The sequence below is a fragment of the Protomyctophum parallelum genome (genome assembly GCF_964188405.1).
Source record: "Protomyctophum parallelum genome assembly, chromosome: 11".
In the NCBI taxonomy this organism is placed as follows: Eukaryota; Metazoa; Chordata; class Actinopteri; order Myctophiformes; family Myctophidae; genus Protomyctophum; species Protomyctophum parallelum.
In genome coordinates, this window is record NC_139707.1 from 2921599 (window position 1) to 2946381 (window position 24783).

Below are 24783 nucleotides of genomic sequence, written 5' to 3' on the forward strand. Positions count from 1 at the left end.
TTATTCAGAATGATGTGTCCCTGTTCTTAGAATGAGGAGCCTGACCATTATTCAGAATGATGTGTCTGTGTTCTTAGAATGTGGAGCCTGACCCATTATTCAGAATGATGTGTCACTGTTCTTAGAATGAGGAGCCTGACCATTATTCAGAATGATGTGTCCGTGTTCTTAGAATGAAGGAGCCTGACCATTATTCAGAATGATGTGTCACTGTTCTTAGAATGAGGAGCCTGACCATTATTCAGAATGATGTGTCTGTGTTCTTAGAATGTGGAGCCTGACCATTATTCAGAATGATGTGTCCGTGTTCTTAGAATGAGGAGCCTGACCATTATTCAGAATGATGTGTCTGTGTTCTTAGAATGAGGAGCCTGACCATTATTCAGAATGATGTGTCCGTGTTCTTAGAATGTGGAGCCTGACCCATTATTCAGAATGAGGTGTCTGTGTTCTTAGAATGAGGAGCCTGACCCATTATTCAGAATGATGTGTCTGTGTTCTTAGAATGTGGAGCCTGACCCATTATTCAGAATGATGTGTCCCTGTTCTTAGAATGAGGAGCCTGACCCATTATTCAGAATGATGTGTCCGTGTTCTTAGAATGAGGAGCCTGACCATTATTCAGAATGATGTGTCTGTGTTCTTAGAATGAGGAGCCTGACCATTATTCAGAATGATGTGTCCGTGTTCTTAGAATGTGGAGCCTGACCCATTATTCAGAATGAGGTGTCTGTGTTCTTAGAATGAGGAGCCTGACCCATTATTCAGAATGATGTGTCTGTGTTCTTAGAATGTGGAGCCTGACCCATTATTCAGAATGATGTGTCCCTGTTCTTAGAATGAGGAGCCTGACCCATTATTCAGAATGATGTGTCCCTGTTCTTAGAATGAGGAGCCTGACCATTATTCAGAATGATGTGTCCGTGTTCTTAGAATGAGGAGCCTGACCATTATTCAGAATGATGTGTCTGTGTTCTTAGAATGAGGAGCCTGACCATTATTCAGAATGATGTGTCCGTGTTCTTAGAATGTGGAGCCTGACCCATTATTCAGAATGAGGTGTCTGTGTTCTTAGAATGAGGAGCCTGACCCATTATTCAGAATGATGTGTCTGTGTTCTTAGAATGTGGAGCCTGACCCATTATTCAGAATGATGTGTCCCTGTTCTTAGAATGAGGAGCCTGACCCATTATTCAGAATGATGTGTCCGTGTTCTTAGAATGAGGAGCCTGACCATTATTCAGAATGATGTGTCTGTGTTCTTAGAATGAGGAGCCTGACCATTATTCAGAATGATGTGTCCGTGTTCTTAGAATGAGGAGCCTGACCATTATTCAGAATGATGTGTCCGTGTTCTTAGAATGAAGGAGCCTGACCATTATTCAGAATGATGTGTCTGTGTTCTTAGAATGAGGAGCCTGACCATTATTCAGAATGATGTGTCCCTGTTCTTAGAATGAGGAGCCTGACCCATTATTCAGAATGATGTGTCTGTGTTCTTAGAATGTGGAGCCTGACCCATTATTCAGAATGATGTGTCACTGTTCTTAGAATGAGGAGCCTGACCCATTATTCAGAATGATGTGTCTGTGTTCTTAGAATGAGGAGCCTGACCCATTATTCAGAATGATGTGTCTGTGTTCTTAGAATGAGGAGCCTGACCATTATTCAGAATGATGTGTCTGTGTTCTTAGAATGAGGAGCCTGACCCATTATTCAGAATGATGTGTCTGTGTTCTTAGAATGAGGAGCCTGACCCATTATTCAGAATGATGTGTCCGTGTTCTTAGAATGAGGAGCCTGACCATTATTCCGAAACTACAACAGTCGGAAAGGATTTCCCATCGGACCTGAAATTCAAATGGTCCGATGTCCCGTCATCCTGAAAACCCATCGTTTCATCGAATATCAATCTTGTGCAACAAAGAAGGCACTAATTTACGGAGAAAAATAATCATAGAAGAGTGTCACGCAAAAGTAGCGGAACTGGCCGATCTCCAAGCTCACAGCTTGTGGTATCGTGACAAGTTGTGGACTTGTAGATCGTTGTTTTTGTTTTCTTGAAAGGTGCTGAAGGTGAGAGTAGCCTCGTTAAGCCGTTAGCGATGGCTACATTGTTATGTAGATCCATTGGATTAACTTTAATTATACATACAAGGATATACAAGGTTTCCAGACGACTGCAAGAGCACATCTAAGAGCACATCTATGCATTTGATTAGATTTAATATAAAAAGTAAAGTATAGTAGAAAGTATAATTTCTATGTTGATTAAGACTGAAGCTTCTGCCAATTACGGGTCAGCAGCAAAAATGAATAAATAAAATAAAATCCAAAACAGAGCAACATTTACAATTTAGGCATTTAGCAGACGCTCTTAATCCAGAGCGACTTACATTAAGCAAGAACAAAAGCATGGGAAAAGCATTTATCATGAAACATGCGTAAGCTAAGAAAGTAACAGTGGAATATCTATATAATTAAACTATACATACACTATACATATAAACTATACATATTTACTACTATGCTATACATAATGTACTATGACGTGCTATGACTACATACAATGCAATTATAGTGCTGTCTACATAACATGCTATAAGTCTGTATCAGATGCTATCTAAGTCTACAGAAATGCTATCTAAGGGGTTAGGGTAAGTGCTATGGGCCATGATGGAGTCTGAAAAGGTGGGTTTTCAGGCTACGGCGGAAGATTGGGAGTGATGCTGCAGTTCTGACTGCAATGGGAAGTGCATTCCACAGTTTTGGAGCCAGAAGGGAGAAGAGTTTGGGACGTGTGGAGCGTAGCAACCATCATATAATCTGTTTTAAAGTAGTATAGGCAAAAGGTCCATATGTGTATTACCAGGCTATTAACAACCAATTACACCTAATAGGTGTGTGGGAAATTGGGGGGGTTGCCGGAGATGAGTGCTTGGTTAGGCACTTTAAATGGCTAATTAGCTATTAAATATAGTTCTGTAAAGCACACAGACATAACCAGTTAATTGTGTATCTTACATTATATTAATTCATTCCGGCTTCCCAGAAATAGACTTGCCTCCAAAAAAGCCTAAATTAAATTCATATATACCATTCCAAAAAAAATCCCACTCCTCCTCTCGTCGGTTAGAATGAAAGTCGTGCTCGCTCGTCTCTCAGTCTCGACCCGACCCCTCCAAATGTGAGGCAGCTGTCCTCAGCCATGAGAAAGATGTATGTGTAACGTCTGCGGCATATAAACAGCCCTCTAAGGATCCATTGACATTCAGAGCGTTGTGCGTTTAAGACGGGGGGGGGGGGGGGGGTTGGGGGGGGGGTTCTTAACCCATTCTGACCGGGCACCCATTTTGGTGTCGGCATCATGTTATGCTTTAGCTATTTAAAAATAGCAGATCTACAAGCTCATATCGCGCCACCGAGTGGCGCGATACGAGCTTGTAGGTCTGCTATTTTTGAAAAATCGAAGAACGACTGACATTTTTTTTAGAATCTGATCTCAGGTCAGAATGGGTTATAATCAGACCAGTGTGTGTCCGGCGGAAACCTCGTATGAATCTGATCTCAGGTCAGAATGGGTTAAGTGTGACTCAAAGTGCAAGTAGCTCGGAGATGAATCAAAAAGTAGGTAATAAAAGTGTCTGTATTAAAGTCTCCGCGGTTTGTACTTTGTGGTACGACGGCGGCACACATCTGATCAGATCTATAAGCTCAGTGCGCAGCGCGGACGTGACACGCTGTGAGCTCATAGATCAGATCTGTAAGCTCAGTGCGCAGCGCGGACGTGACACGCTGTGAGCTCATAGATCAGATCTGTAAGCTCAGTGCGCAGCGCGGACGTGACACGCTGTGAGCTCATAGATCAGATCTGTAAGCTCAGTGCGCAGCGCGGACGTGACACGCTGTGAGCTCATAGATCAGATCTGTAAGCTCAGTGCGCAGCGCGGACGTGACACGCGGTGAGCTCATAGATCGGCCATTTTGACGTGACACGCGGTGAGCTCATAGATCGGCCATTTTCGGGGCGCCACACCGCCGTACGCGGAACAGTACAGTGTAAGAGAGACACAGATGTGTCCATTACTAATTCCCGAAGACATCCGAGGCATTTTGTCTGCATGTAAACGGCTCGGGCGGGCAAAGGAAACAACACGCTAATTTGATGTATGCTATAGCGCGGCACGAGGAGGAAGGGGGGGAGGCGGGGATGGTGGCAGAATTGCAAATGGCATGGCCGCATCATCTACCAGCGGGCGACCTCGGAAAACTAAACTCGTGGAAACGCCCAGGTAAGGCCATAGCCGTGCCGCCGTTTTGAATTGAACAATGTGGACCCTGTTGTAAACAAGTGTAATGCTTAATTGGGTCGTCCGCTCACAGTTAACAGTCTTTGTATTGAGTTTGTGCTTGAAATGTACTGTAAATTCTGCAAACTGTTAATAAATATTTCAATCAATCAATCAAAGCCGTGAGATCTCAACGGGGGAGTTTCGGTGTTAAGTGGTGACTCAGTGCTGCCGCTGTGTGTGTGTGTGTGTGTGTGTGTGTGTGTGTGTTGGGGGGGGGGGGGGTTGTCACAGAGTTGACTGTGAGGGATGATGTGTGTGTGGGGGGGCGCTTTCAGAAGGAGCCGCAGGGGTAATTTGTGTGTGTTTGGGGGGGGGGTGTTTGTCATGAGGAGGATGGTGTGGGGGGAGAGGGGTGGTGGGAGGGGGGGAGACACACAGGTCCAGTCCATTTACACCTGGCACTAATACGCATTATTTTGTTACGTTATCTGTTCCAAATGATGTCCCCATAGTATTCAGCTGAAGTGGGCCTGATGTCCCCATAGTATTCAGCTGGAGTGGGCCTGATGTCCCCATAGTATTCAGCTGAAGTGGGCCTGATGTCCCCATAGTATTCAGCTGAAGTGGGCCTGATGTCCCCATAGTATTCAGCTGGAGTGGGCCTGATGTCCCCATAGTATTCAGCTGAAGTGGGCCTGATGTCCCCATAGTATTCAGCTGAAGTGGGCCTGATGTCCCCATAGTATTCAGCTGAAGTGGGCCTGATGTCCCCATAGTATTCAGCTGAAGTGGGCCTGATGTCCCCATAGTATTCAGCTGAAGTGGGCCTGATGTCCCCATAGCATTCAGCTGAAGTGGGCCTGATGTCCCCATAGTATTCAGCTGAAGTGGGCCTGATGTCCCCATAGTATTCAGCTGAAGTGGGCCTGATGTCCCCATAGTATTCAGCTGAAGTGGGCCTGATGTCCCCATAGCATTCAGCTGAAGTGGGCCTGATGTCCCCATAGCATTCAGCTGAAGTGGGCCTGATGTCCCCATAGTATTCAGCTGAAGTGGGCCTGATGTCCCCATAGTATTCAGCTGAAGTGGGCCTGATGTCCCCATAGCATTCAGCTGAAGTGGGCCTGATGTCCCCATAGTATTCAGCTGAAGTGGGCCTGATGTCCCCATAGTATTCAGCTGAAGTGGGCCTGATGTCCCCATAGTATTCAGCTGAAGTGGGCCTGATGTCCCCATAGTATTCAGCTGAAGTGGGCCTGATGTCCCCATAGTATTCAGCTGAAGTGGGCCTGATGTCCCCATAGTATTCAGCTGAAGTGGGCCTGATGTCCCCATAGTATTCAGCTGAAGTGGGCCTGATGTCCCCATAGTATTCAGCTGAAGTGGGCCTGATGTCCCCATAGTATTCAGCTGAAGTGGGCCTGATGTCCCCATAGTATTCAGCTGAAGTGGGCCTGATGTCCCCATAGTATTCAGCTGAAGTGGGCCTGATGTCCCCATAGTATTCAGCTGAAGTGGGCCTGATGTCCCCATAGTATTCAGCTGAAGTGGGCCTGATGTCCCCATAGTATTCAGCTGAAGTGGGCCTGATGTCCCCATAGCATTCAGCTGAAGTGGGCCTGATGTCCCCATAGTATTCAGCTGAAGTGGGCCTGATGTCCCCATAGTATTCAGCTGAAGTGGGCCTGATGTCCCCATAGTATTCAGCTGAAGTGGGCCTGATGTCCCCATAGCATTCAGCTGAAGTGGGCCTGATGTCCCCATAGCATTCAGCTGAAGTGGGCCTGATGTCCCCATAGTATTCAGCTGAAGTGGGCCTGATGTCCCCATAGTATTCAGCTGAAGTGGGCCTGATGTCCCCATAGCATTCAGCTGAAGTGGGCCTGATGTCCCCATAGTATTCAGCTGAAGTGGGCCTGATGTCCCCATAGTATTCAGCTGAAGTGGGCCTGATGTCCCCATAGTATTCAGCTGAAGTGGGCCTGATGTCCCCATAGCATTCAGCTGAAGTGGGCCTGATGTCCCCATAGCATTCAGCTGAAGTGGGCCTGATGTCCCCATAGTATTCAGCTGAAGTGGGCCTGATGTCCCCATAGTATTCAGCTGAAGTGGGCCTGATGTCCCCATAGCATTCAGCTGAAGTGGGCCTGATGTCCCCATAGTATTCAGCTGAAGTGGGCCTGATGTCCCCATAGTATTCAGCTGAAGTGGGCCTGATGTCCCCATAGCATTCAGCTGAAGTGGGCCTGATGTCCCCATAGTATTCAGCTGAAGTGGGCCTGATGTCCCCATAGTATTCAGCTGAAGTGGGCCTGCATCTTTTTGCACCCGGCATTTTATAACCGCAGTGGTGGGAAAAGTATTCACATTCATGACTTCAATACTGCAATGTACAAATACTCTGTTACACGTGAACGCCTGCAACTCAAAATGTACTTGAATAAAAGTATAATAGTAATAGTATCAAAATGTACTTAAAGTAACAAAATGTAAAAGTACTCATTGTGCAGAACCATTACATTTTTAGATTTTGTGTTCTTATAATCTCTTAATTTGATTAACTGTACTGTAGGCTACCTCTACTGTAGAAGGAGCTCTCACAGCTCTTCATGAATGTTCCTGACAATCTGTGATGTATGAGCTAATGGTCATTATTGAGCTTGCATCCTATAGAGCGTCACAGTCCCGCCCCCTCGAGAGACCCGGAAAAGAAATCGCCGTTAATTTTTCCTCATAGGCATTTCTTAAAGTATTTATTTAAAGACGGTTACGCCGCGGACAAAGCCAACTCGGATCGTGACAAATCATGACAATGAACACAATATTTTGGGGCCGATCAAATCATTAGAAAGAAGAAAATAAAGGCAGGAGACAAACACTATTTGTTTTGTTTTTCTTCTTATAAATTATTTGATCGGCCCAAAACATTGTGTTCATTGTCATGATTTGTCACGATCCGAGCTTTGTCCGCGGCGTAACCGTCTTTAAATAAATACTTTAAGAAATGCCTATGGGAAAAATGCATTGGGATTTATTTCCTGGGCCACTCGTTGTTCTGAAAGGGGGAGGGACTGCGACGCTCAATAGTGTTTATAGTTTGAATGTACATATTATTGAATATCCAATATTCTGATGATAGGTTCTTGGTTTACTTATGATCCTAGATGAATATTTCTATGCATTTGATGTAATATCATCTTGTTCTTGCTTACTGTAAAGTAGCCCTGGATTAAGAGCATCTGCTAAATGTCTAAATTGACACTGCAGTATATAAGTAGGGCGTTAACCAAATCTGTGCCAGAACGAGATAATCTTGTGAGTAGCTATTGTATCCAACTGTGCCGACCTCAAGATTACGAAATTTGATAAAAATTGATTTAAAATAGTATTTTACCTCTTTTTTAGCATCCCTTAGCTTCCACCGCTACGCTACATCACTTCTGCCGCGTCTTATATGCTTATTTGGCGGATTTCTCTGGCACTGACAGCAACAACATAGTAACGTAAAAATACGCTGCAAGCTTTTTCAACAACAGTTACACACTCATACAGTTCTGCTGCACATATTCACACCTGCGAGGCACCCAGAACAATATACCGTTAGCCCCTTATAGGTGCTGAAAAGCGGGCATGGAGATTTAATAATCCCATGCATTTAACCACTACAGCTTTATTGAGGCCGAGGGTTCAGTCCTATAGCAAGATTCTAAGGCATTGCCAGTATTACAAAAAAAGCAAGAAACAAAACAGCTTGAGTTTAACTTCAATCAGCGCTCACTTTTGCTAAATCCTATTTGGTTGTGTCACACCGCCGCCCACGTAGCATTTTAGAATGTCAGTTTGTTTTTATCCTGATAATTACAGGTTTGAGAATATGGTGCACTACTGTAGCTGAAACATCAGGTGCGACATTAACATATTTGGCGAGTGCTAATTACTCATCAGCATTAGATTCAGCTGATGTAGTCACAAAAGTCATGGTTTGTTTTGTATTCCGTTTTGCCACATAGGCCTACTGTATTTTTCTGTAAATATGAGTCATGTCGAGGCTGTGTATATGTACAGTAAGCTTATGACATTGATATGAACAATATATCATCTTCTATAAGCTCACAACAGGGGGATACAGTTACGATGAGCCGCTTCACATGCAAATCTCTGATTTATCGCGACAGGAACTTTGTTGAACGATGAGGGTGAAAACTAGAATAAAAGTGCTGAATCATGCTTTGTTTTGCAATATCCTATTTTTGATTTGACCATCCCAAACTAGCAACGTGTGTTGGCATGAGGCAGAGGAGTAGTCAAAAACAAGCTCGCAATGCATCGCGAAGATAGTGCTTGTAGATCTGCTATTTTTTACTAGTTTGGGTCCCGGGTAGACACACTGTAAAATTCCTCTTTTGGGTCACGGGCTAAAAAGTTTGGGATTAACTGCTTTAAACACGTTCCGCGGTGGAGGCCGGCGGAGGTGAGCGTCAGACGCTGCGGCCTCACCTTTGTTCTATTGTTTTGGCTACAGTCAAGACAGGAGGGGATTTATCACAAAGCAATTAACCCTACATTACCCTGCATAAGAGGTCCTGGATCTCCCAAATTAATCACGCTAATCAGATTATTTTCTCGGGCTTTTGTTTTATGTATTGTGACCTTTAACCCCTGTAATTAATTTCGTCATGCATTTGTCATTGTGAGATTCACTCCCAGACGACGTAGCCTATTTTACTTGCAAATAATAGTCTGGGCGTCCGGACTGACTGTGTGCTGGGGCTTTTCCTCAGTGAGACTGCTCTCTGTCGTCTCTCACACACACACACACACACACACACACACACACACACACACACACACACACACACACACACACACACACACACACACACACACACACACACACACACACACACACACACACACACACACACACACACACACACACACACACACACACACACACACACACACACACACACACACACACACACACACACACACACACACACACACACACACACACACACACACACCTCCCTTTCGGTGCATACAATTATCAGCTCCATTCTGTTTTGACTTTGGCGCATATCGCCTGAAACTTGCCCTGAGGAGGACACACAAGTGAATTTTAGTTTTTGTTTCAAGTCCACGGAACGCACTGTGCTTTCTGGCACAGAACAATTAGGTTCAGAATGTCCAAATGGAATATTACAAAAAAGAAGAAGCCCCAGACATTGTCCCTTCAGCACCCCGAGTTGTTATTCATTCAGCGCCAACTAAAAGGAGCCCGGCCTGGCTAATGAGAGACGGTGTCATTACCTCCGCTCTGCCTCAGACCCAACAATGTTAATAAGCAAGTTTTCACAAATGCCATTTCTTGTTGGGCCGTCTGTGATGTCTGTGGGGCACAAAAGAGATCTAGAGAAAGAGAGAGAGAGAGAGATGAAAATGTGATTGATGTGGGGAGAAAATACATAGTTTTGCAGCGATTTAATTGCCTGCAAAAAATGTTTTTTTTTTTCCTCACCCTGGGGCAGGACATGTCCTGTCTGCCAGCCTGTCGGATCGGTTATGATCATTTAGTCCAGCCTGAATGAGAAACGTAAGCGACGCTCCGCTGCCTGCCACAGAGAGGTCAGAAGCGGGGGAAAAAATAATGTCTTTTTAACCCATACTGACCTGAGATCAGATTCTAAAAATGTCTATTACATCCTGACAGTGTCATTCTTAACCCATTCTGACCCGAGATCAGATTCTAAAAGTGTCTTAGGTTTTTCAAAAATAGCAGACCTACAAGCTCGTATCGCGCCACTCGGTGGCGCGATATGAGCTTGTAGATCTGCTATTTTTCAATAGCTAAAGCATAACATGATGCTAACACCAAAATGGGTGCCCGTTCAGAATGGGTTAAAAACGGACATGACGGCTGGCTATAAAGGGGCATTTGTAATGATCCCCCCACATAAGAGAGAAGCAATAAATGCTTCGGAAAGATGAGAGAAGTATGATTATTTTTTTTTTATTCCTGGCCCTGCCAAATTCGAGTGTAGAATTAGATCTCGGGTAAATTGCTCTCCTAATTCTATTAAAGAGGAAAATAACCCTGATTACCTGCTGATGTCTGCTGTCCTACATTTATGAGCAGCAAGTGCATCATTTGGTCAGACTGAGATCTGTTGCCATTATGGTCCTTTGATGAGGTTATTACAAAGAGGTGATATGGGGGCGCGGTGGTACAGTCGCCTCACAGCTAAAGGTTTTTTTTTTTACAGTCGGCTTCTGTATTGTTATACAATAGCAGTAGCCTTTACATACAGCTATGAAAAGAATGACCTCACATTAGTTTTGTGAATATTGGGACTCTTGTACATCTGCTGCTGATCATTCTGTTCTTAACTCTTTACTTTTACTTTACTTTACTTTAAGTACAAACATATTTGACCCCCCCACCCTTCCACTAGGTATGTTATCTGCTTAGTATGAACATGTTTGTACCTAAAGCTTTAAACTGAATATGAACAAATCTTTTAACATTGGCCCAGTTGCTAGGCAACGCCTCAGTCACCCCCAGCACCAGGATTTTTGCACACGGCTCCCATAGTGCTCCAGTCAATGTAGTCATGCAATGCCTCGTATCTCTGAAACTACGAGCTAGGCCTGTCAAAGAAAATCGATTCGAGTTAGAATCGCGATTCTAATGCCGTCCGATTCAGAATCGATTCTCATTTTCCAAAAATCATTTTTTTTAGATGTTCTCCCGGGACCTAGTGAAAATAGCAGATCTACAAATAGCAGATCACACCATTGTAATGAAGGTTAGGGATGTCCCCATCACATTGTTTTGTAGAAGCGGCATGGCTTCTATGGCATCTTCTATGGCATCTTCTATGGCATCTTCTATGGCATCTTCTATGGCATCTTCTATGGCATCTTCTATGGCATCTTCTATGGCTTCTATGGCAGTGCTTCTCAAAGGTTTTCATGTCAAGGACCCCGCCCCCAAATTGACACATAATTATTAGCCCCCCTTGAAAATGTTTTGTTGCCGGGGACCGCCCAGAAGAGATGTGTGTAAGAAAATAACAGTTTTCTCCAAATATTAGACATTTATGTTTCTAAGAATGGGAGACTTTATACTCTTATTACCCATGTGTTATACGACTAATTAACTTATACCCTTGAGGGAATCCCTTTCCAAAATATAGAATTTGCACTGTCATCATATGCAGTGCCATTAGCCGACACGCACAGTGTGGACTGGGAGTTCTCTGTTGTTTTCTCCCCTCACTCTGATTTCTCCGGGGCGTTTAAGGGAACCCAGTAAAGCACAGACACATGCTTCAGTGATATCCTTATGGTATCTCACCTGTTTAGTGTAATGTCTGCGGCATGTAGATGATGATAAATCAAATCCATTATACAGTACCAGCTCATGGGGGCACATAGCACACAACAACTAAATGTGCCAGCTCAGCAGTTCTCTTAGACTTTGAAAACAGTCTAATAGAAAAAATATATAATGCCTACTGGCCACGATACCAAAATGAATAGATCTTACCCCATGTAGCCTGCCCTAGGCCTAGACTGTGTGTGTGTGTGTGTGTGTGTGAGTGTGTGTGTGTGTGTGTGTGTGTGTGTGTGTGTGGTACAAACAGCTGCCTTACCGCTGGGTGACCTAAAGTGGCAGATCTACAAGCTCACAAAGTGTCACAATGTGCTATTTTCAAAGGATTTGTACACATTTGAAAACATGAAATGGGACATTTTGCACAATTAGTAGTTTTACTTTTGGTACTTGGTACTACATTGTGATAGTACATTTTGAATTCCGGACATTTCCTCGTAACGGAGTACTTCTACATTGCAGTATTGATAATATTACTTAAACTTAAAACATTTGAATACTTTTCCCACTACTGCTAATATGGTAATGCACTCACCAAAAAGCGTCTCTGCTGCCCAGCGCCCACCGCTGAATTAATTTGTCGGCATCTCAAGCCTGAAGGACCATTTAGCAAATCCTCTTTTGATTCCAAGTATCTCCTTAATGCAGTACCCCCTCCTTGGTGCGGCCATTTCCAATTAATCCCTTTGCATTATGCATGATTACATTAAACAATCCAATAAATTGATATTATGGAGTCTCTGGCTAAGAGAAAGACTCCCGTTAATGGGTATGAAATGGAGTTACGCCACTCCGAGATGAATTCATTATTTCAATTATGCTCTGAAAAGGTAACATGCTGCAGTTCTGGGAGTCATCATTTCCTCTTAGTGGGTAATCTTCCGGGAATAATATATATCGCTGCAAGTCTTGGTGTGAATTAGAATTGAGAGCAGTGCTGTGGGCTTCTGTACGGTAATCAACAGCCACCCATTATGAAAGACAAACAATATACCACTTTGTGATGTGTGAAAATGTGTCTTTTGACTGATAATTATTTCACTTCTCTCGCATGCATATATCACTGATACAAGTTGGTCCATTACGTTGTATTGCATTTGGTGTGCACCCCCAAGACATACATGTAGAACTATGCACGGGACCGTACCACTGGTACGTGGTACCGTACGTGGTACCGTACCACTGGCCAATACCACAATGATAATGCCTGTATTAAAAAAAAGTATTGGCATCATAATACTTAATGGGGAAAACCCTTAGAGTATATATCTTTATAGAGAAGGCACCCAGAGGAAATCTTGAGGCGAAATGGACATAGTGGCCGAATGAAGGTATTGCAGCCTGGCCCCAAACACATGAACACGCTGTCCGTTGACTATCATTGTACACGTTCACGACGGACGACGCTCGTGCGCGTTCAACGGCAGCACGTTCATGTGTTTGGGGCCACTCACCATTGCAATCCGTCCTAGAATGCACTCTGTTCCTACCAGGAAGGAGGAGTGAATCCGCCTCATGCGCTTTTGAGCAACTCAATGCAAGTGGATGGGAGGAGAACTCGGGTGTCTTCTCTATAGATATATATACTCTATGGGAAAACCACTAATTTTCAACATTGAAATATGTCATTATTATTATCTTAGAGTTGTTGTGTAGAAGTAATACCCTTCTGTTTAGCCTAGAACTGGAGGTCTAGAACTTGGGGTCATGTGATCAGCAACATCACACTTACTTTTTGGCTTCTTCGTCAGTACATCTTCGTCAGTGTCACACGGTAACCTGACCAAACTATTGTCCCCATGAAGTAGAGAAATAAACATTCTAAAATGTGTTTCTTGGTGTGTGCCACATTTCTACCTTCTACTATGTTGATTTAAGCTGGTAACGCACCATGACTAAAGTTGTACTTAAGTAGCCGAATAGTACTTGAATAAATGTACTTAATTTCCACTGCTGCACATGGCAGTATGTATCCTAGTATACAGTGTGACATTTCAGACTACAGTCAGAGTAGTTCAACCTTTGCAACATGTGGATTATAATATAATCGTCTTGTGGGTAGGAATTAAATCTAATAATATGTCCAAAACTGTTACATTTCAGGATGCAAATTCAGGATGCAAATTCAAACATTCAAGCATTTCTGTAGACTTAGATAGCATCTGATACAGACTTATAGCATGTTATGTAGACGGCACTATAATTGCATTGTATATAGTCATAGCACGTCATAGTACATATGTATAGCATAGTAGTATATATATAGTTTATATGTATAGTCTCATTATATAGATATTCCACTGTTACTTTCTTAGCTTACGCATGTTTTATGATAAATACTTATGTGATGTATTCCCATGCTTTTGTTCTTGATTGTTGTAAATCGCTCTGGATTAAGATCGTCTGATAAATGCCTAAATTGTAAATTGTAAAATGTAAACATAGCAAGAGTAGCAAAATGTGTTGATTTGCGACACGATATTTGAGTTTGTATAGATCTGCTACATTTGATGTGATGCTGTAGTATGATCTAGTAGGGCGTTTGTTTACGAAAGAAAACACAAAATGTTAAGAATATGGCGATAAGAGGTTTCTGCCCAACAGCGACGATACACTGTAGCGTCTGTCAAAATGGCTGCCGCAGCACACTGTAACTCAGGGCTGTTGTTGCAGTGCTGTTGCACTGTTACTGTTTCCAAAATGTTCAACTCTCCAAATCATTAGTTTACTGTATGTTTCCCCGGCATCATTACTGTGGACCTCTCCACCGCTGCGTCCCGGAACACATCGCCATTCTCCTCCCAAGTAGCATCATTACCTCTGCATTCTCTTTTTTTAAAGAGGGGGGGGGGTCATTATGCACTCATTTAACTATTTTGACATGATAACGCTGTGCTTGGGAAATGCACACATGCAGACCTAACCATCATTTAGGAACAGGTTCCATCTACATGTTTGTGTCCTGTATACTGTATCTCTGCTACCACCCAATAAAATAAAAAAATGGAAATAAGCTCTTAATTTAACTTATTTGAGGTATTATGCATTTTTGTCAATGAAAACCTCAATTAACCAAACTGCCTTAAGACATGGAACTCATCTGTGTCACCTTAGCTTTTAACCACTTTAACCCATTATTTTAAACTTTAGCTATTGAAAAATAGTAGCTACACAAGCAGACATACAAGCTTGTTTCTGCTATACTTAAACAATTGTGAAAGGTGAGCAAATAATTGAAGATATATTATGGCATGAATATCTTTGCGTCGGGGGATCCCTGGAGAAACATATTGTGAGATGGGGGTCGGTGGCCCAAATACAAATAATCTGGAGAGTCCTTGACATGAAAATATTTGAGAACCACCGAAATAGAAACATAATTATAGGTTTTCAGAAAACTCTTGGGATTTTAGAAGACATTAGAATAGGGTCCTTGAATCTTAATGGGTTAAAAATACAACAACAACAACATCAACCTAAGGGCATGAAAGACCACAGGCCTAATAGATACATTTTAAACATTCCAATTACAGGAGGCAAATTCCACAGCCTCGACCTCGGCCGTGGACAGCACAGAGTGAATATATCCCACTTACACTATACGGTAATCTTCCAATTATTAATAAATTGAGGAGTTTTCCTCCCACGGGGACATTTTGTACTCTCCAAATCCACGAAGCACCAAGTGCTACAGTGTTAAACAACCAAATCAACTCTGAACCTATGTCCACATTTATCCACACTTCGGAAATAAAAACTTGCATCGTGACTACGAGCTGTGCGACCTCTCCTCTTTCCAGTCAATTTTATCTCCCGCGGTCAGCACCTCTTTACTACTGGTGTGCGCTCCAACCTCCTTGTTTGTTTGCATGTATCCACTGTACACTATACGGCCACATCAACATACTGTACAGTACCGTACAAGTCAAATCACTTCTTGCAAAGTTTCTGGTATCATGACCTCACTGACTCAAAGAATCAACAACGCAGAACACGCTGTCGTACATCACGAGCATTGGCTCAAAGTGGCTCAAAGATGAGAGGAGAGGAGACACAATGGAGACAGATAAATGGAGACAGATAAATGGAGACAGAGAAATGGAGACAGAGAAATAGAGAGAGTTAGGCAGAGAAAGCACAGTGGAGAGAGAGGGACAGCATGCACAGGTTTAACTACCACTACTACGGTTCTCCTCCAGCCAATCTGACAAGTCAGCTCTGCTGCTGTCTCTTCTCTCATTATGCCATTTTCTCTCACTTCACCTCCTCCTCCGCCTCTGCCTCTCTGTCCCTCTCTCCCTGTTTCTCAACTCTTCCCCCTTCTCCCTACTTCCCTCCTTTGTTGTGCGTGGTCCATTAGGGTCTCGTAGCTGTCAGGGAAGCTGTGGCTAGCCCGGAGCCTCGTATCGTTACAGAGCCATCGGTGGTGAATCTATACCTCCAGTCGGTGGGGAATCCATCTCAGTTTAAAAACCAGTTACCATCGGTAAGCATTATATACTTTGTCTTACGGCGAATAGCGAAAAAATTAAAAAAGCCAATATACGAGCAACAAGCTTGCAGCTGAGCTACAGTATTTTGGGATGTTTGTTTTTTATTGGGGGGGGGGGGGGGGGGGGAGGATTCGCGGAAGAGTTATTTTTTACAGGGTTACGCAAATATCTCTGGGATTGATTGGTATTTAAGATAGTTCACTACCATTGCACACTGTCTGCCACATTAGCTGTCCAAACTGTATTTTAAATGTTTTGTTTACTTTCATGCAAGCAGGCACGCCACACACAGACAGACATACAGACAGACAGACAGACAGACAGACAGACAGACAGACAGACAGACAGACAGACATACAGACAGACAGACAGACACACAGACACACAGACACACAGACAGACATACAGACAGACAGACAGACAGACAGACAGACATACAGACAGACACACAGACAGACATACAGACATACAGACAGACAGACACACAGACAGACATACAGACAGACAGACACCTGATCCTCGTATAACAGACAGACAGACAGACAGACAGACATACAGACATACAGACACACAGACAGACAGACAGACACCTGATCCTCGTATAGATGGTTAGCCGAAACACAGAATAAAAATATGTGGGGAATATTTGCACTGTTCATTGATTGCACAGTGCCATGTCTGGATGGAACTGGCTCTCACAGTCTGTATTACAACTGTATTTTGTGCACTTCCATAATAAGGTGTCTGAGCTGCCTGCATCCATTTAGGAAATCCATCTTACATACACTAGCACATCTTATTCGGAGAGCATTTCTTTCCGCCTTCCTTCACTCACTATGCTTCCACAGGTAGCCATGGAAGAGAAGTCCAGGAGAATAAACCAGCAGAGATGTGGTAAGCAGTGCCAACGTATCTGTTTAAATGGGAAACACCCCCATTAAAAAAAAAAAAAAAAAAAAATGAATCTCGAGAATTATTGTGCTAAAAGCCGCCCCCAATTGGAAAGACGTGTGGGTTCAAAGCGGTCGATGCGTCATTCGCCTGCCTGCCTGCCTGCCTGCCTGTGAGAGACCCTCGCTTCCTGCCTGGAGAAATTTGTAAGTGAAACCACATAACATGCCATGTGCCATTACATGGACACTTTCATCCAAAGTGGCTCACAGGACAGGGAGTGGCCCCCCCACCTTTAAACACAACCATATAGCCTTGCTTGCGCAGCGCTAACCAACCCGTTTCAGCTGGCAGTGGTGGAACAGTGTAAACATTCTTTTTAAGTATCAATACTGCAATATAGAAATACTCTATACACTAATGTATACAAATACAAAATAGCAGATCTACAAGCTTACATGCATTATTGTGACCTTGTTTAGATAGGCTATTTTCAAATGCCTAAATGCAAAAAAAATGCCTAAATGATATATGTTTTGTAATAATCATCAAAGCAACTAAAGTTTTCAAATGAATGTAGTGGAGTAAAAAGTACAATATTATTTGCCCCTGAGACGTAGTAGAGTAGAATTTGTTTATTTATTTTAATGTTAACTAGTCGATATATTGCTGTTCATTGAAAACAACTGACAGATTACAACTTGTCCAAAATGCAGCAGCCAGAGTTTTAACTAGAACTAAGATGAGAGAACAGATTACTCCAGTTTTGGCATCACTGCACTGGCTTCCGGTTGTTTTTAGGATTGATTTTAAAATTATTTTACTCGTCTATAAAGCTCTCAATGGTCTCGCACCTTCCTACCTACATGACTGCCTGCCTAAATATGTCCCAAACCGCCCCCTAAGGTCTTCCACTGCTGGCCTGCTCGCTTTGCCTAAAGAAATGGCAACTAAAAAATACGGGGAAGCAGCTTTTTGCTTCTACGGGCCGTCGGCATGGAACAAGCTCCCACTGTACCTTCGACAGGCAGCCTCTGTAGACATTTTTAAAGCTCAGCTCAAGACCCACTTCTACAACATTGCTTTTAATTGATCTTTTATTTTTTATTTTTTTGTTATTCATGTCCTCACTGTATTGCATTACTGTCGTTGCCTTGCTTTTCTTTTATTCTCCATTGTTCTGTAAAGCACTTTGAGCTGCATTTCATGTCATGAAAGGTGCTATACAAATTAAGTTTTATTATTATTATTATTATTATTATTATTATCATTGCTGTTCACCAACATGACACTCAATGTCTCTCCGGCTGTTGTCATTCACGGACACAATCATAACGTTATAAACAATAAAATACATCCATAGAAATAGTTGTAAAAACAAGACAGAAATGATAATCACAACAACACACGGACGCCGCCATACTGTACGCTGCGCAGCCTCAGACTGCATAATTCTTTAGGGTCACTTACTGCAGCAAAACAGTGTGATGCATGAGCAGAGCTGCTGATTGGATGGGTGACAGGAACACATTTGAGCTTGTAGATCTGCACATTTTCTGCACTGGTATACCGTCTGATGACAAATGAGACTTCAATCGAGCTGGACATAAATGCACCATAGAGGGTATAACAGGGTCTTAACACATTCTGACCTGAGATCAGATTCATACCAGGTTTCCGCCGGACACACACTGGTCTGATGAACCCATTCTGACCTGAGATCAGATTCTAAAAAATGTCAGTCGTTCTTCGATTTTTCAAAAATAGCAGACCTACAAGCTCGTATCGCGCCACTCGGTGGCGCGATATGAGCTTGTAGATCTGCTATTTTTCAATAGCTAAAGCATAACACGATGCCGACACCAAAATGGGTGCCCGTTCAGAATGGGTTAAAAGTTAAGACACCCCACTGGCCTAAAAAGCCCCCACAGCTATGAGACCACACCAATATTAACGGATCATAAACGGCTGACTGTGATCTCTGATCTCTCCACAGAACGTATTGTGGTATAATATAATATAATAGCCTATGTACAGTATAGGGCTGGATGTCTGCCCTCAAAGCCACCGCCCGGGGCCACAGTATCAGGGTAATTACCTGCACACGCATGGCTCCACCCCAGGGGGGTTAGAATCAACAACTCTTTGATCATAACCCATCTCGACTCCCACGGGGAGAGGGGGAAACTGTAAGGAACAGATGGCCACGTGATGGAGCGGAGGTGGTTGCCCTTATTAAAATAATTATATATATACACAATCTCACAGAGAATGTGAATCCCCACTGCCAGGCGGACTGGGACAGAGGCGCCGACAATTTGACTATAGAAGGCTAAGACTCCATCAGAACGTCTAGAAGGCTAAGGGCCGATTCATACTCCTATTTTACCGCTGTTTCGGCGCTGTAGTGCCGAAATGATTTCGGCTCGTCAGAAATTTTCAGTAGCACCGAAGAGCCGACTTTAGGACGGTACCGCCCCCCCCCCCCCCCCCCCCCGAACCTCAAATGACGTCAAATTGTAGGCTCTTCAGCACCGAACCGACTTTTATTCGGCTCTAAAATAGGAGTATGAATCGGCCCTAAGACTCCATCAGAACGTCTGTGGAGGAGGATGATGTAATGTGTTGTTTTTCATGTGCGACTCTGCCCAGAGCTGCAAAATGGTAAATGGTAAATGGTGCATTTATATAGCGCCTTTATCCAAGGCGCTTTACATAGATTGTGCATTACATTCACCCATTCACACACACATTCACACACCGATGGCGGCGGAAGCCATGCAAGGTACCAACCAGCACATCGGGAGCAATTGTGGGTTCAGTGTCTTGCCCAAGGACACTTCGACATGTAGACAGGAGGAGGAGCCGGGATTCGAACCGCCGACCCATGGATCATTGGACGACCTGCTCTACCTCCTGAGCCACAGTCGCCTACAACACCTACAACTTCACCAGTTTTCAACCTCTCTTTGTAGCGACATTCTAAACTGTATTTTGGCTTGTGCTCAACATGCCCTGCTTCTGTGGCCAACACGGGAGTGCCTCTCACAACAACAACAACAGCGGACCTAGAAATGATATATACCTGGATGGACTAGACCGCCAAGGAGGCCCGTCATCTCAAACCGCCAAGGAGGCCCGTCATCTCAAACCGCCAAGGAGGCCCGTCATCTCAAACCGCCAAGGAGGCCCGTCATCTCAAACCGCCAAGGAGGCCCGTCATCTCAAACCTGAGCCAGGTGAGACACACCGCCGAACGAGCTAAAGCGAGCAAGTTGCCGTGTCGAACGCAGGTTTAACTATCATTTAGTATACTAAAAATATAGATAATGTGTAAGTTGCCGACCAAATTATTGTATTAATTATTGAATTAATTATCCTTGCGGAGTTATCACCTTTAAAGGGATTGTGACATAAAAAAAAGGTTTTGGAATTGTTCTTGTTTTTTTTAGGTTTTCTAATCTCAATTGCACCCAAAAAACATGAACTTTTAACATTCAGTAGATTTTCTGTGATCTGGGGTTTTCTGGCTCAAACAGGTGCTCTGATTTGCCAGCAGTAAGTGACATCACTTACTGCAAATCCCATATATGTCAATGGGATTTGCCAGCAGATGTCACTGTTTCACTGTGTTGCCTGTTTTCATTGTAGCTCAAAAGGCCCAAAAAAACCCCAAAGAAAACTTCAGACCACAGAAAATCCACTGAATGTTCAAAGTTCAGGTTTTTTGGGTGTAATTGAGGTCATAAAACCTAAAAGAAAAAAGAAATGAAAATGAATGTCATAAAACCTTTAAACACTGCAGAGTTCACCGTGTGGGTTCAGAGGAGATGAGAAAAGACGTATAGATTTGCCTTCAGAATGCCTCATTGTATTTCTGCTAAAAGCCAACACTGCCCTAGAGTTTGGGCAGAAGAACACAGCTACAGAATACTGCTGGTGTGCTCGGAGAATCTCCTCCTCCATGCAGCCATTAATCACCCAAACACGGAGAAAAGCAAACTTGTGGAATGAATCAAAACGTCATTTATTACCACAGATTATGATCATGACCTTATACCATAACTTGTAATTAATTCAAGTGCGCAGCGCCGGGATTGCGTTATAAAACTGTCAAAGATTAAAGATTTAACATTATAGCCAGCGCAAACAATCTGACATGTTCAGTGGAGGGTAGGGGAGCTATACGGCAAACCTTCTGTGATGATGATGGCGGCCGCGATTATATTACGCATGTTAATGAGCTTTTCCTTTCATGCCATCATCTGTTGCCGTGATATGGTCTTAATGAACCTATTTAAAATCACTGGTGTGTATTTATGTCCATAATGAGCCTCTCCAGCGTCAAAAGAATAGACAGATCATTGGCGTGGTGCGAATCCCCCCGGGGGTCGCTTATCACTATACGCTGTTACCATGTGTACACGCCTCCACACAGCACACACACACACAGGTTGTTAACACATTCTGACCTGAGATCAGATTCATACGAGGTTTCCACTGGACACACACACTATGGTCTGATTAACCCATTCTGACCTGAGATCAGATTCTATAAAAATGTCAGTCGTTCTTCGATTTTTCAAAAAATAGCAGACCTACAAGCTCATATCGCGCCACTCGGTGGCGCGATATGAGCTTGTAGATCTGCTATTTTTAAATAGCTAAAGCATAACATGATGCTATAACACCAAAATGGGTTCCCGTTCAGAATGGGTTAAATCAACAGGTTGACATGTTTAGTACAGCTACTGTAGTTATGACAGACTATACTCAACCCAAACCTACAAGTATTAAGAGTCCATTTGGTTGCTAAAACGCAATGCCGTAGAGACGCATTTCGAGCTTGCAGATCTGCTACTTTTGGATGCTTTTGTGTCATGCTGAGTCAAGAGCTTGTTACAATAAGAACGTTTAATTAATTAATTTGAACACAGATGTTTTCTTTCCATTTCTTGAACAGTAATAGTTTTGGACATACGGTAGGCCTACAGTACAGTGAATATGAAAGCAATTAGTCTTGGACTAATAGTGGGGGAAAAAAATAACATCTCAGTGAAATGTGTTGACGTACTACGGAGCCCCATTCAAAATACATGTTATCTTGTACGGACAAGATAATATCTTGTACGGACAAGATATTATCTTGTACGGACGAGATATTATCTTGTACGGACGAGATATTATCTTGTACATACAAGATAATATATATTTTGAATGCATGGCCATTCAGAGGTAACCTGACGCTGCCAGATCCAAGAAGCTTGCTACACAAATTTGTTTCACAGCTTATTGGGATCTGGGATCGCGGAAGCAAATTCGATGACGGGGCTGTTCCTTTTTTTCAAGATACTTGGTAGATGATTGGATGGGACCGTCTGTCTATCACTGTGTGGGGCGTGCAAACACAACCAATCATATTGACGTGTCTATATGTGACCAGTGCCAACAAAACATGCCTCATGTCGCCTTTTCCATTTTTCAGATTTTTACAGATTATTAAAGTACAGAATGTAAGCTTTCATATGATGTATCATTCAATGAAATTGGACAATAATTGAAGGAGATATAACCATTTTAAAATGACTGGGGCCTTTCACCCAAAGCTGAGAAAAGCCCTTTTCAATATTCACAACATTTTATCACCTTAGAGCTGGACAGAAGTGGGTGTGACAATGGGAGGGACAAGAGACAATAGGACGTTTTAGCTGTCAACAGTGCAACACTAGAAACACTGACATGTTTAAGCCAGTAGAACAAACAATGCAATTTGTAAGGTGCCCCAATAAACCCTTTTGAAAGTACTAAGTATTAAATACTAAGTATAAGTATTCAAGTATTAAATATTAAGTTAAGTGTTCAATTTAACTTATACACTACCTGGTTGTAAATAGCTGCAGTACACCATTTTATGCAGGTCTACTTTAAGCAATCAAAGTCAGACAATTGACCCAGTATTTTAAATAAATAAAATCGACGCATCAGGCTATGATGTTGTGCGCTTGTAGATTTGCTATTTTAATAAACAGATCTGTCCACATGCAGTCACAATGCCTGGTTTCATTTATAGTAATTCCTGTGCATTCGATGGGTGGATTCATACTACATCGGGTGTCTATTTAGTGTGCAAGGCTTACATCCGGTCTAAAGCCCACCCACTGTATGCCCTGATTTATATACACAATACATACACGATCCGTATCCTCCCCTCACCGGATGTTGAATTAACAGTACTAACGGCCGTATTTGAAAAGACGTAGCTCTTTGCTGGGTGCGCGAGGAAAAAAATTAAGCAATTTTCCGACATTTCCTTTTCAATTGATACCGTTTCTTAGAGACGGCCTACACAAACGTTCTATATACCAAATGAAAGCCTGCATTTCATAGTTTACATAGTATATAACCTTTTTTTAAATGAGCAAGAAATGAGCGAGTTGTGATTAAAAGAAAAGACGTGTGATCTCTTTGCTCTTTAACACACGACACAAACGGCTAACTAGGCTAGCTAGCTTCTAGCCTGTTGTTTGTTGGTGAAAGACTCCAAGCTGGGAAGTGTATTTCAGCGAGTAGCTATACGTGGTTTTGTTTATTTTCTGTAAAGTCTAACCCAAATGCCCAGAATACTTCTGTGTTTACAAACACAAGCACGCTAATGGGCGGTGATCAGAGCGTGAAACCTGAGGACAAAGAGATTACAGGACCAATCGTAACCAACATGCAAATCTCGGAACTGCGCTCTTCTGCCTCCAGAAACTTGTTAAAAAACAAGCCCACTTTGACGTATAAATGTATACATTTCATTTGCCCAAATGAACAATCTGTTTGAATGAAAACCTTCTTCAACATTCAAACTGTATTAATATGAAAAAAAAAGAAAATCACATAAAAAAAAAAAACGAGTTTATTTATTGATTTAAGGCATGTTCATTCTGGCGACATGAGGCATATTCTGCTGGCACTGGTCACATATAGCTTCACATCCGGTTTCGCACATATCCCGCCCTTAGCTCACGCTGATTGGTCCGGTACGGAACGGATTTTTGTCAGCTCAACTGCCTGAGAGATCCCAGATGAGTGCTGTGTTGGGGAACATGGTTACCCAATACCGCCCTCATCTGGCAGCATCAGGTTAATTCAGAGGCTTATACGGGAAGGTATTTATTGTGTATAGGATGTGTCTTTTTCCAATATTTAGCACAGTTGCCAGAGCGATGTTTTCCCAGTTGTACTTTTCATTTTGAACTCTGTCAAAACTCATCACTTTTATATTATCACTGTAGCAGGGAAGTGAAATCAGCAACGGGGGAACAAGAAAAAGAAAGAAAAACATGATAAGATACAAAATATTGCCAAGATGTTGAAGTTTTATGAAAAGAGATTGCCGTGCTCATCAAACTATTGTTCACCTGTTATGTCTGACAAGACTGTGTCGCTTCCTCTTGGGGGGTTTGCTTTTCTTCACTCAGCTTTACAGGACTGTATCTTATGATTCTTATCCCATTAAAACCTGAGGCCCATTCTACAAATGCCTTCTAAACCCGGCCTAGTGGTTCTCACACTTTCAAGGTTTTTCAAACATGTTAAGAAAAAGCAGACGTACAAGCTCACAGCACGGCACAAAGTGAGAGATGCAATGCAAGCTTTGAACATCTGCTATTCTTGAATGGTCAACGCGAGAAAAAAACAAAACACAGATGCTTTCCCGTTT